The sequence below is a fragment of the Marmota flaviventris genome, chromosome 16 (genome assembly GCF_047511675.1).
Source record: "Marmota flaviventris isolate mMarFla1 chromosome 16, mMarFla1.hap1, whole genome shotgun sequence".
In the NCBI taxonomy this organism is placed as follows: domain Eukaryota; kingdom Metazoa; phylum Chordata; class Mammalia; order Rodentia; family Sciuridae; genus Marmota; species Marmota flaviventris.
In genome coordinates this window covers 6,001,306-6,011,716 of record NC_092513.1, presented here as the reverse complement: position 1 = coordinate 6,011,716, position 10,411 = coordinate 6,001,306, and the positions used below count along the sequence as shown (strand labels likewise).

General features: G+C 38.1%; 1 pseudogene; it reads right to left on the bottom strand.

Annotated features, from left to right (window-relative positions):
• Window positions 1-1,877: 1,877 nt before the first annotated feature.
• Window positions 1,878-9,737, bottom strand: LOC114092744 (Na(+)/H(+) exchange regulatory cofactor NHE-RF3 pseudogene; annotated as a pseudogene).
• Between the last annotated feature and the right edge of the window lie 674 nt (window positions 9,738-10,411).

The following is a 10,411-nucleotide window of genomic DNA, read 5'->3' as shown; positions in this document are numbered from 1 at the left end:
TATGTGTAACATTTTTAATTAAATATGGCTATAAACAATTAAATATATTTAGTACATGATCACTCAACTATGCTATGGGCAACCATCTGTGAAATTCACACACAAAGTGTTAAAGCATAAGTTTAGTATTAAATATATAAAATACAAACTCTTATGTGTCTTACTATGAACATGCTGTGAATAAACTTTCAGACTCATCTTTTAGTTTAAAAGCTAGAAACAACTGAGAGGAAAAAAAAAGGAAAATAATCATCAGGTTTCTGTGGCTGTAAGGATTAGAGAATGTAACAAAAATAGAGGGCATTTGGTCTTGCAAAACCTACTTTATTCGTTGATGATGGGCCTCTATGATTTGGTGGGTGCTTTGAGCTGCAAAGGACGTGTAGCATATTATAATCTGATGCTCATGTGCAGAAAAGTGAGCTGAACTGAGCAGATCCACAGCTACTGTCCTGCATGGGATTTAGAAGATGGCAAATTAGAATCCTCTGGCAGTTCTCTTCTCAGTGGCAACAAATCTGGACTGGAGGTGCATAGGCGGACACCACAGCAAGGGGAAGTTTTACCTAGCTTCCTGGAACAGGTCTATCAGTTGGCAAAAAAAAAAAAAAAAAAAAAAAGAAGATAGCTTTTTTTATTTTTTTCACTTTGTCAACACGTTATTCAATCAAACATTTTTTTCCCCCTTGGCAGTTTCAAGCATACTCAAAAGGCATATTAATGGCATTTATTCCGGCAACACAGCATTGCTATAAATTTTAATAGGATCGCTCAGATATTTTAATTAGCAACTCTCACAAATATAGATTTATGAATTATTTTTGGTGTTCACAGAAACTATAAAAGTAAGAGAATCATTAGAGAAATGAAGTTAAGTTGAAGCTTGGAGATCACAAAAACAATCTGGCTCCTGCCTTAGATCTTCCTAAGTTGACCATAAAAAAGCCATCTGCAATAGCAGCCCCTAAGACAAAGGACAAGAGCAGAGGTCATCTCTAACAGAGGAGTAAATGGATGGCAGCTTTGAGAAAGCAGTTTCTGGATTCTTAGCAGCAATCCTATCAGATAATGTGACTGTTTCTTGTTATCACATCTCTGTATCTTCAGAATTGGAAGAAAAATTGGAGGCAGTACTGTGGGCTCCATCTTTTGCCATGTGTGAGTCTGGCTTTGACTCTGCCATTATTTCTTATTTGGAATCAGGGCAGACATCCAGTTGGTCAGACATAGAGGAAACAATAGGAATGTTCTTAGCTTAGAAGTAAACATAGTCCTTATTTCCACAGACAAAGAGTGCAACATTATTCCCCCTGCTCTGGATTCTGTCCACCACTTTCTCATAGGTTTTATACAACACATTTACCACATTCACTTTGATGATGATGTCCTCATCCTCCAGCCCAGAGACATCAGCCGAGCCACCCTTGTGTACCTCTGTGATGAATGAACCAGGTGGACCCCCAAATTACATTTAAGAGAAAACCCCAGCCACTTTAACCTTTAACTGGCCTGCAGAGTGTATGTAGGCTTATGATTGCTACTTCCTCTATGGTGTGTTAGAGTCTGTAAACAAGTCAGGATGGCGCCTAGCAAATGTTAAGAGTCTGTAAACAAGTCTGTATGGCGCCTGGCAAAATGGCAGAGGGAGTGTTTTGTGAAGTAACTCCAGCGAGCCATTAAGTGTGGAGATTCCTGATTGGTTGACTGCTGTAACTAGTTTATGTTAATTAGATAAGCTGTGTGGAATGTATAAATACTGCTCCTGTCCTGCAATAAACGGCTCCCATTCCTGCTGTATCAATGTACACAAGTTGCTTGTCAACCCCCGGTTATTTTGCTGCAGCCGGACTGCGGCAGATGGTGTCTGGACTTGAGACCTACAGAGGACCAGGGATAGGGATTGGACCCGCTTTGACAGAACCGTGAGGCATTTCTTAACTTTGATAGTAGAGAAATGGAGAAAATGAGCCAGTGCTATATGTTACCTTTCTCTTTGTCTACCACCAACAGTGAAGTCTGGTCTCCACCCATTCTAATCATTTCCACCACACTCATGTTTGAGGGTTTCACCATTCACAGCAACTATAAGATCATTGTTCTTCAAGCCAATTGTGTTAGTGGGACTTCCAGAATCTATGTCCTTGCGGCCTGTTTCTATTCTGGGCCTGACTTCAGATAGAATCCACAGCCAGCGCTTGTCTTCCTCACCACAACTCAGGCCTAGTGGGGCGGGAGTTTCAAACTGGTGTTTCCCTTTGGAATTGTACCTTCTGTTCACTTTGACACTTGGCAGCTTCTTTGTCCACAAGCAGGAACAGGACACAGCTTCCTGATGTCACCTTTTCCACCACTTCCTGGTGGCGGGCATTCTCCACATTCTTTCCATTTCCTTCTCAGGTGATCATCAACCAGGCCACCAGTTTTTATAGACACACCCTGAGGTGTGTTACCAGTCATGGACACTTCCTTTGCACCTTGGACACTTCTTAGAGAGACGCCAGAGCTGTTCCCCTCCTTCACAAGGCAGCAGAGCCGTGGCTGGATCCAAGTCTCCACTGCTCCATTCACCACAAGGACTAGTTTCTCATCATTTGAGCCCAGCTTCTTCTGGATTTGACCCAACTCTTTCAAGTCTACCCATTTTTTAAGGCTTTCTCATAGGAATCTTCATCCAGAACTAGTAAAGTCACTGAATTCCTACTCTTCCTAACCCGATCCACCGCCAGCGTATGCTCTTCCCATCAGCAAAGGTACTGTTGATTTTAGGAACTCTGTCTCCATCCAGAAGACCAGCCTTCTCTGATGGGCTACCATTCTCTACCACCAGGACCATGTGGCCATTAGTATCTACCTCAATTTGCAAGAAGAATCCATAGCTTTGCCCTTCTGGTTTGTATGGTTGGGATTGAAAGTGGAGGTGGTTTCTGTGATGAAAAATACAAATGGATAAATCCCTTGGAAAGAATATTTAACTGGAGTAAAAACCTTGTTCTCCCTCTCTTGTGCTTCTGTTCTTCCAATTCTGTTTTTCCATGTTCCAATGTGGCAATGTTTGGAGATAAGCAGGCCATCATCCAGGACTTGCTATTTCCCCAAGGGTGACTTTCACTTGAGGTTTGGACCCACATGTTCAATTAGGTACAGGACATACGTGCTTCATTTCATTGGCTCCAGGCAAACTCCTCTTTGTCCTCTGACCTCTCAATCAGTCATTTCTTAGTGTAGAACTGAAGGTCGTTACAGTCTTGCCTTTCTAATTTCTGACACTTACAGAACCAGCACTGAGTTTATTTTCAATGGAGAAGATTATTGAAAGTGTGGAAGCACATGAAGGTCTTTTCCAAGGTCTTCATGCATCATTTCAATTACCTGTAATTTTTTATCTGTTACTTATTGTATCTGAGGCTAATTTGCATTACTCTACATTTGTCAACATTAAATTTCATTTGCCACATGTCGGCCTACTTAAGTAGCAAATTCAAAGTGTATTAGAATATACTAGATGCAATTTGAATATCACTATTTAATAACTTTTTTTCACCTAATCTCAAAATTGAAACACCCTCCAAATTAAGATGAGGCTAAATGTCTAATTTTGTTAATTGTAGTAAAATAAAGTGTAGGAGTGAAAAGAATACGCTGTGTAGAAGAATGCATTGAACGGGACCATTTCCCCCCAGTTTTGATGGTGCTAGGGATTGAACCCTGATGAAGAATATTTTAATTTTTAGATTTTTTTTAAGTAAACAACACTAGTTTTTAAAATTTGAAATTGGCATCATCATTTGAAGGTCTAAGAATCAAGTAAAAATTGTTAATACTTATCAATTGCATTAAAAAAACTGTTAGAATAACAATAAATTGGCAAAAGCATTAAATTATTACCTTTGAAGTTTACTTCAATTATAATTAAGAAAGAAAATAATTGCTATTAAAGAAAATTGTAACAGGGTCATTGAGCAAAAGTGGTAAAAAGCAATCTGAAAACAGAAATCTTTGAGTATATTCAGTTAAACTTGTAAAGAAATTAATATATGTGGAATGAGATATTGTCAGTTTTGAGAAGAAGGATGTGGGAAAATGTGCTACCAGCATATTTTGCTGTGTGAATGTTTTCAATTGCAATTTAAGGCTACTTTGCAATTTAAAGTATTTATACAGAATATATTACTGCATTGATACAGGAGAAGCTTGTTGTATTGATAGACTGTTCTTGGAATGAGCTCAAGATAATACATTTAAAAGATTAAGAGAATCCATAAAAATATGTCATCAACTTAGAAGAATTCATAAATAACCATAAATAGAATAAAGTATATGAACTCAATAGGTATATATTCTGGAACCTTATTATATATTACAAATACTGTTAAATTTTGATCAGAGGTGAATACAATGATTCATCCCCCAAAGATTTGAAAGCAGTGATTCAAAACAGTGTTTTTGTTCTTCTGTTCAGAGCAGCATTTTTTTATAATACACAAAAGAAGCAAACCAACCATTTACTGACATGTGAGTGGGTCAGCTATAATATATGTATACATGTGAAATTAGTCATGAGAATTTTATCAATTTATTATTCATATTATTATTCAGCTTTTAAAAAGAAAGGGAATTCTGACACATGCCATAACATAATAAAGGTTAAAATATCCTGCTAAATGAAAAACTGCTTACAAAAGGGCAAATGGCATAGACTCCATTTCCTGAGCAGTGAAATTCACACATTAGAAAAGTAGAGTGGCAGGTGCCAGGCTTGGGGAGGATGCATAGAGAATAATCTGTTGAGCACAGTTTCAGTGTTGCACAATGAGAAACACTGTATAGACAAATGGTGTGATGGTTGCATAGTAATTTGACTCTATGCCACTGAAATACTCATTTCAAAATTATTACAATATTAATTTTATTATGTGTATTTTACATTTAACATAGCAACTTTGTCAATATTTATACATTTGTATCATTAACTTCATGATAGCTTAATGTTTAAAAAGTGTATCATAAAAAAGGAAAAGAAGGAAAATTGCATTTTATGATATGATATGAATTCACATTTTATAATTGCTGTGCAATTCTTAAAAGCACAGAGGAGAACACCAGATATAAATTAAAATGATTAAAGGCTAATTTAATTCAATTGATTGTGAATATAAAGAAAAATCCTGACACCAACATTTAATTTGAGAAAGATTTAATAATTGGGTTGGCCTAGAATGACATTTCTAGAAAAGACATTCATGTCTTTTCATGAATGTTGGTGAAAAGAACTTAAATGTGTTGATAAATTTGCCAAAAATACCATAGCAGCATGTACATTTTGAAATTTTTAACTACATATTTTAACTTCTAAATATTTGGTTTTGCAATATTAGAATGTAATTATTTTTAAAAAGAGCATTATTTTGAATGTTCTTAATTTGTAATCCTCTGTACTTTAGCTTGGATAATTATATTTTAGCTTTATGTTTTCCTAATACACGTATTAAGATATCACAACATTTGAAATAGCTTGAATTCCTAACTTTAATACTTTATAACTATATTACTCATGGCAACAAAGTGATGAAAATAATATCTAAGAATGTCATTGAAGTTGCCACAAACACGCAAAATCCAGGGTCATGTATATATGACCCCATATTTTTAACTAAAACTTTTGCAGCCATTGATCCACACTTGATTAATTTCTACGTGTTGTTTGTTTTAGGGATCTTATATCATGCTTTCAATGTGAATGTGCATTTGCTTCAGCACTCGTTTTGAAGAAACAATTCTTCCCCCACTGAACTGTCCTGGAAACTTGTCAAAAATCAATTGGTCATGGATGCAAAAATTCATTTCTGAACCCTCAAATCTATCCTATTGACCTATAGGTATTATGGTGCTAGGTCACAGCTTTTTGATCAATTTATCTTTGCAATACGTTTTAAAATCAGGAAGTATGATTCCTCTAACTTTTCTATTCACTAATATTTTTGCTCTCATGCCCACTTCAAATTGCTGTGAATGAAATCATCAGGTTTACCATTTCTAAGAAAATGATATTAGATATTTGATAGGGATTTTTCTGAATATATAAATAATATATAAATAACTTTGGAGAGTATTGCCTCTTAATGTTACTAAGTCTTCTAATCCAAGAAAGAAAGCAAGTTACCTTTATTTTTTATGTTTAGGTTTCTTTTAATTATCTTTAGAAATGTAGTGTTCATTGCAAAAGCCTTTCACCTCCTTGGTTAAATTTATTCTTAGGTGTTTTATTTTGTTCTTTCCAGTTCTATTATAAACAGAAGGTTTTATTACATTTTACAAATTATTCACTGCTGGTTTATAAAAAAAAAACATATTATTTTATGTTGACCTTACATCTTGCAACCTTGATGCATGTGTTAATTAGTTCTAGTGAATTTCTTATATCTTAAAGAATTATTTGGATATATATGTGTGTGTGTATATACACACACATATATATTTATATATATATATATATCCATATATATATGGATATATATGTCCATATCTCTCTCTCTCTCTCTCTCTATATATATATATATATATATATATAATATATATATATATATATATATATATAGAGAGAGAGAGAGAGAGAGAGAGAGGGAGAGAGAGATTCTCAATTTCTCAGTTATTCTCAATTCTGTCCTACTGACCTATAGGTCTTATTGTGCTAGGTCGAGAGAGAGAGAGAGAGAGAGAGAGAGAGAGAGAGAGAGAGAGAGAGAGATTTTTTTCTCTTGGATCTTCTAATATCCCACAGGATATAAGCTGTAAAAATAGACACCCTTGTCTTCTCACTGATCTTAAAGGCAGCTCGTTCATTCTTTCATCTTTGAGTATGATGTTAGCTGTGAATTCTTCATAACTATCCTTTGTCAAATTGAGGAAATTCCCTTTTATCCTTGTACTTTTATCATAAAAAGATGTTGGCTTTTGTCGGAGGTTTTTTCTGTGTTAAGTGAGGTAATTTTGCCTTGGAAGTTTCTTCCCTGATCACTCTATTAACATGGCTTAGAACATTGATTTTGGTGTGTTGAACCACTCTTGCATTCCTGCTATAAATCCCTTTTAGTTCTGTTATATAATCCGTATGCTGTTAAGGTTTGGATCTGCAGTGTCCCCCAAAGACTCACGTGCTGGAGGCTTGGTCCTCAGTGCAGCAATGTTCAGGGGCTGAGCTTTGGGGAAGTGTATATAGATCTGAGGGTTCTGATCTCATCAGTGCATTAATGACATTATTGGGAGGTGGAGGAGACTGAAGTAGGTGAGACATCTTTGGAGACATTGAGTCACTGGAGTTGAGGCCTGCAGTGGTATATCTTGTCTCTGGTCCTATGCTGTCTCTCTGTTGGCTGGCTGGCTGCCTTGACGTGGGCAGGTTTCCTGTCCACTCACTTCTGCCGTGATGCTCAGCTCCACCTCAGGCTGAAAGTGATTGTGCTAGCTGACCATGGACTGAACCCATGAGCTAAATCAATCTTTTCTCAGGTATTCATCACAGCAACCTAATACACATGCTGGTGGATTCAGTGTTGCCAGTTGCTGAAGATTTTTGCATATATATTTATAAAAGCTATTCTTCTTTAGTTTTTATTTTTTATTTTTGTCTGGCTTTGGCAACAGGATCATTTTGGCTTCATAGAATGAGTTACAAAATATTCTCTTCTCTTCTTCCTTTTGGAAGACTTTCAAAAGGATCAGTAAATATTTAAATGTTTGAATATGTTCATCAATTAAGCCATGTGGCCCTAGACTTTTATTATTCTTTATTACCCATGTAAGGATACAATACTACTGCCCAGCTCATGAGTGGATCTGCATAATAAGAGGGGAATTACTCTTGCTGGGAAAGGTTCCAAGCTGTGAACGTAGTTACCAAGATCATTTATCAAGAGACACTACCTGAGGTTAGAATATACCTGGAATCATGTCTAATGGAGAACCATTAGATTGTGACATCAAAGGAGAGAGATTTAAAAATGAGGGTCAATGAAGTCTAGGAAAGAGGCAAATGGAAAGACATATGGAAGTTAACAGAGAATGTGAAGGTCTCATCCATGCTTACAATACCTCATTTTTATGAAAGAGGCATCCATGTCACAGGTTGTCCAGGTGTCTCCATTAATTTATGTCATCCAGAGCTGGCCCTAGTCCCCCCAAAGCTGTGCAAAAGGCCCATGCACAAAATGTCCCAACAGCCGCAAAGGAGGACATTCATGAAAGCAGTAGTGCATGCTCCATCAGGATAGCCCTCTAATGCTGATGCTACATACCTGGAAGAATATCAATAACATCAAGATGGGAAATGGCACCCTCTCTTTAGGATACCATCCTGCCACTAAATGGCAGGTTGACTACATCACGTTTCCACTATGGAGGGAAAATTGATTATAAAAATTGACAGTTACACTCTGAACAGAATTTGTACTGTATCCACTATTTTTAGCAGCACAATAATCAGAGAGCTCAAAGATATCAGTATACTGATATTTGGATCCTAGGACTATGTCTTCCAACAAAGAAGTCTATTTCAAGGTGAGTAAGTTTCAATGACCACAATAATTATCATATCACTGGGATGCATCAGATATGATACATAAATAAATGACTATTGAGGGGCTGCAGCTGTAGCTCAGTGTTAGAGCGCTTGCCTAGCATGCATAAGGCACTGGGTTCCATCCTCAGCACCACATAAAAATAAAGAAACAAAATAAAGACATTCTTTCCATCTACAACTACAAAAAATTAAAAGAAAAAAAGAACTGGCTATTGACTGTGCCAGATGGATTATGCCACAGTGTTCTAATATGCTGGGCTCCGGCATGTTATAAGGAACCAGAAAGTGAATTTGGGAAGAGTAACAATGCCCCTTACCATCAATCCTACCGAAAAACCACGAGTGTGTTCTTCCCATCTCTTCACCCTAGACTTTGCTAAATTGTGGCTCTTGGCTGTTGGGTGTGAGAGTGTCTGAGAAGCTTCTCAATAAGTGTTCTGAAGTAGCTCAAGTTATGATTCCCACGTAGAAACACCGAGTCTTCATGCTGGCAGACCAGGAGGCAAAGGGAAGCATAACCACAGTGGTTTAGAAAACCAGAATGAACTTCTGTGGTACTAGGGGGAGGTCTGTAACTCGGGATCCCCTGCGGCATACTCTGGGGTCCCTTGCCTGGTGATAATCACAGTATTTGTTGACCAACAGTTAGATTAGCAAATCTTAACCCTTTCCTGGGGAAAGATGTGTGTCACCTAGCAGGTGACAATCAAGGCAGCAGAAGCAGAAGGTCAACCATGGGCGAGGAGCAACAAGAGAGGGTTATCCTTCTCCATCACTGGCCTGGTCCCAAGGACCCCACAATCTCTCCTCTCTTCTCCTCTCCTCCTCTTCTCTCTTTTCCTCCCCTCCTCTCTCTCTCCCTCTCTCTCTCTCCTCTTATTCAGTCTCCACTTGTTCCTTCTGTTAGTGAGACTAGCACTGGTACGAAGAGCTAGGGAGAGAGGGCACTTACTGTGATTTCTAAGTGGATTGAGCAGCGCAGGGTGGGAGGGTGGGAGGGAGGCAGGGGAGCTTATGGGTGCCCACTTTTCTTTCTTTACCTGACTGAGTCCAGCTGTGCTTTACAGACCCCGCCCTTCTGTGGGCTTCGCTCTTGAAGCCTTCCTTGTGGCTTTGATCTATTAAGATTTTGCTGGCGCACAGGACTCTGCTTTCTGGGCATTTATGGCATGGAAGGTCAGGCTGGTTCCCGTAGCTGGAGGAATCCCCTAAAGGGGCAGGGGACCTATCAGTAAATACTCAGGCCATCCATTGTCCAGAGAAGTTTTGTGATGAATTATCCACAGCTCCTCAGAGCTCTAAGGTGGAGGGAGCCCCACTGTCCTCCTGGTGCCTGCTGTGGGCCACGCGCTGTGAGGGGCCCACTGCTTTCTCCCTTTCTCCTCTATGCTCTCTCTCTCTCTGTCTCTGACCTGAATGGCCTCCCAGAGAAACATCTCACGTCCAAGTCCTTGTCCCTTGGCTTCTTTCACATTCACCCAAACTAAGTCAAAGTGTGCCCACACACTTGTCTCTCCAAGAAATTGCCGCAGCTTCTCTTTTACCCGCGGGTTTTCCACAGTTTCAATGACGCACCTTCAAAGCATATTTCCAAGTAGCAGCACCTTGGAATCCTCAGATAGAGCACTCTCCAATTTTTCACTTCAAAAAATGTAACTTAATTAAAAACCCTTTTCTTTCTTTTTTGGCTTTTTAAAATATTTGCTTTCAGGTTTTCTCTTATTTAAAACCTCTCACATCATTTATCAAAGTGTTTGGCAATAGCTGTTGAATAAATGACCCAATGTGAGTAAATGAATAAATATTTCATACATCCCTAATATGCTCCGATTCATG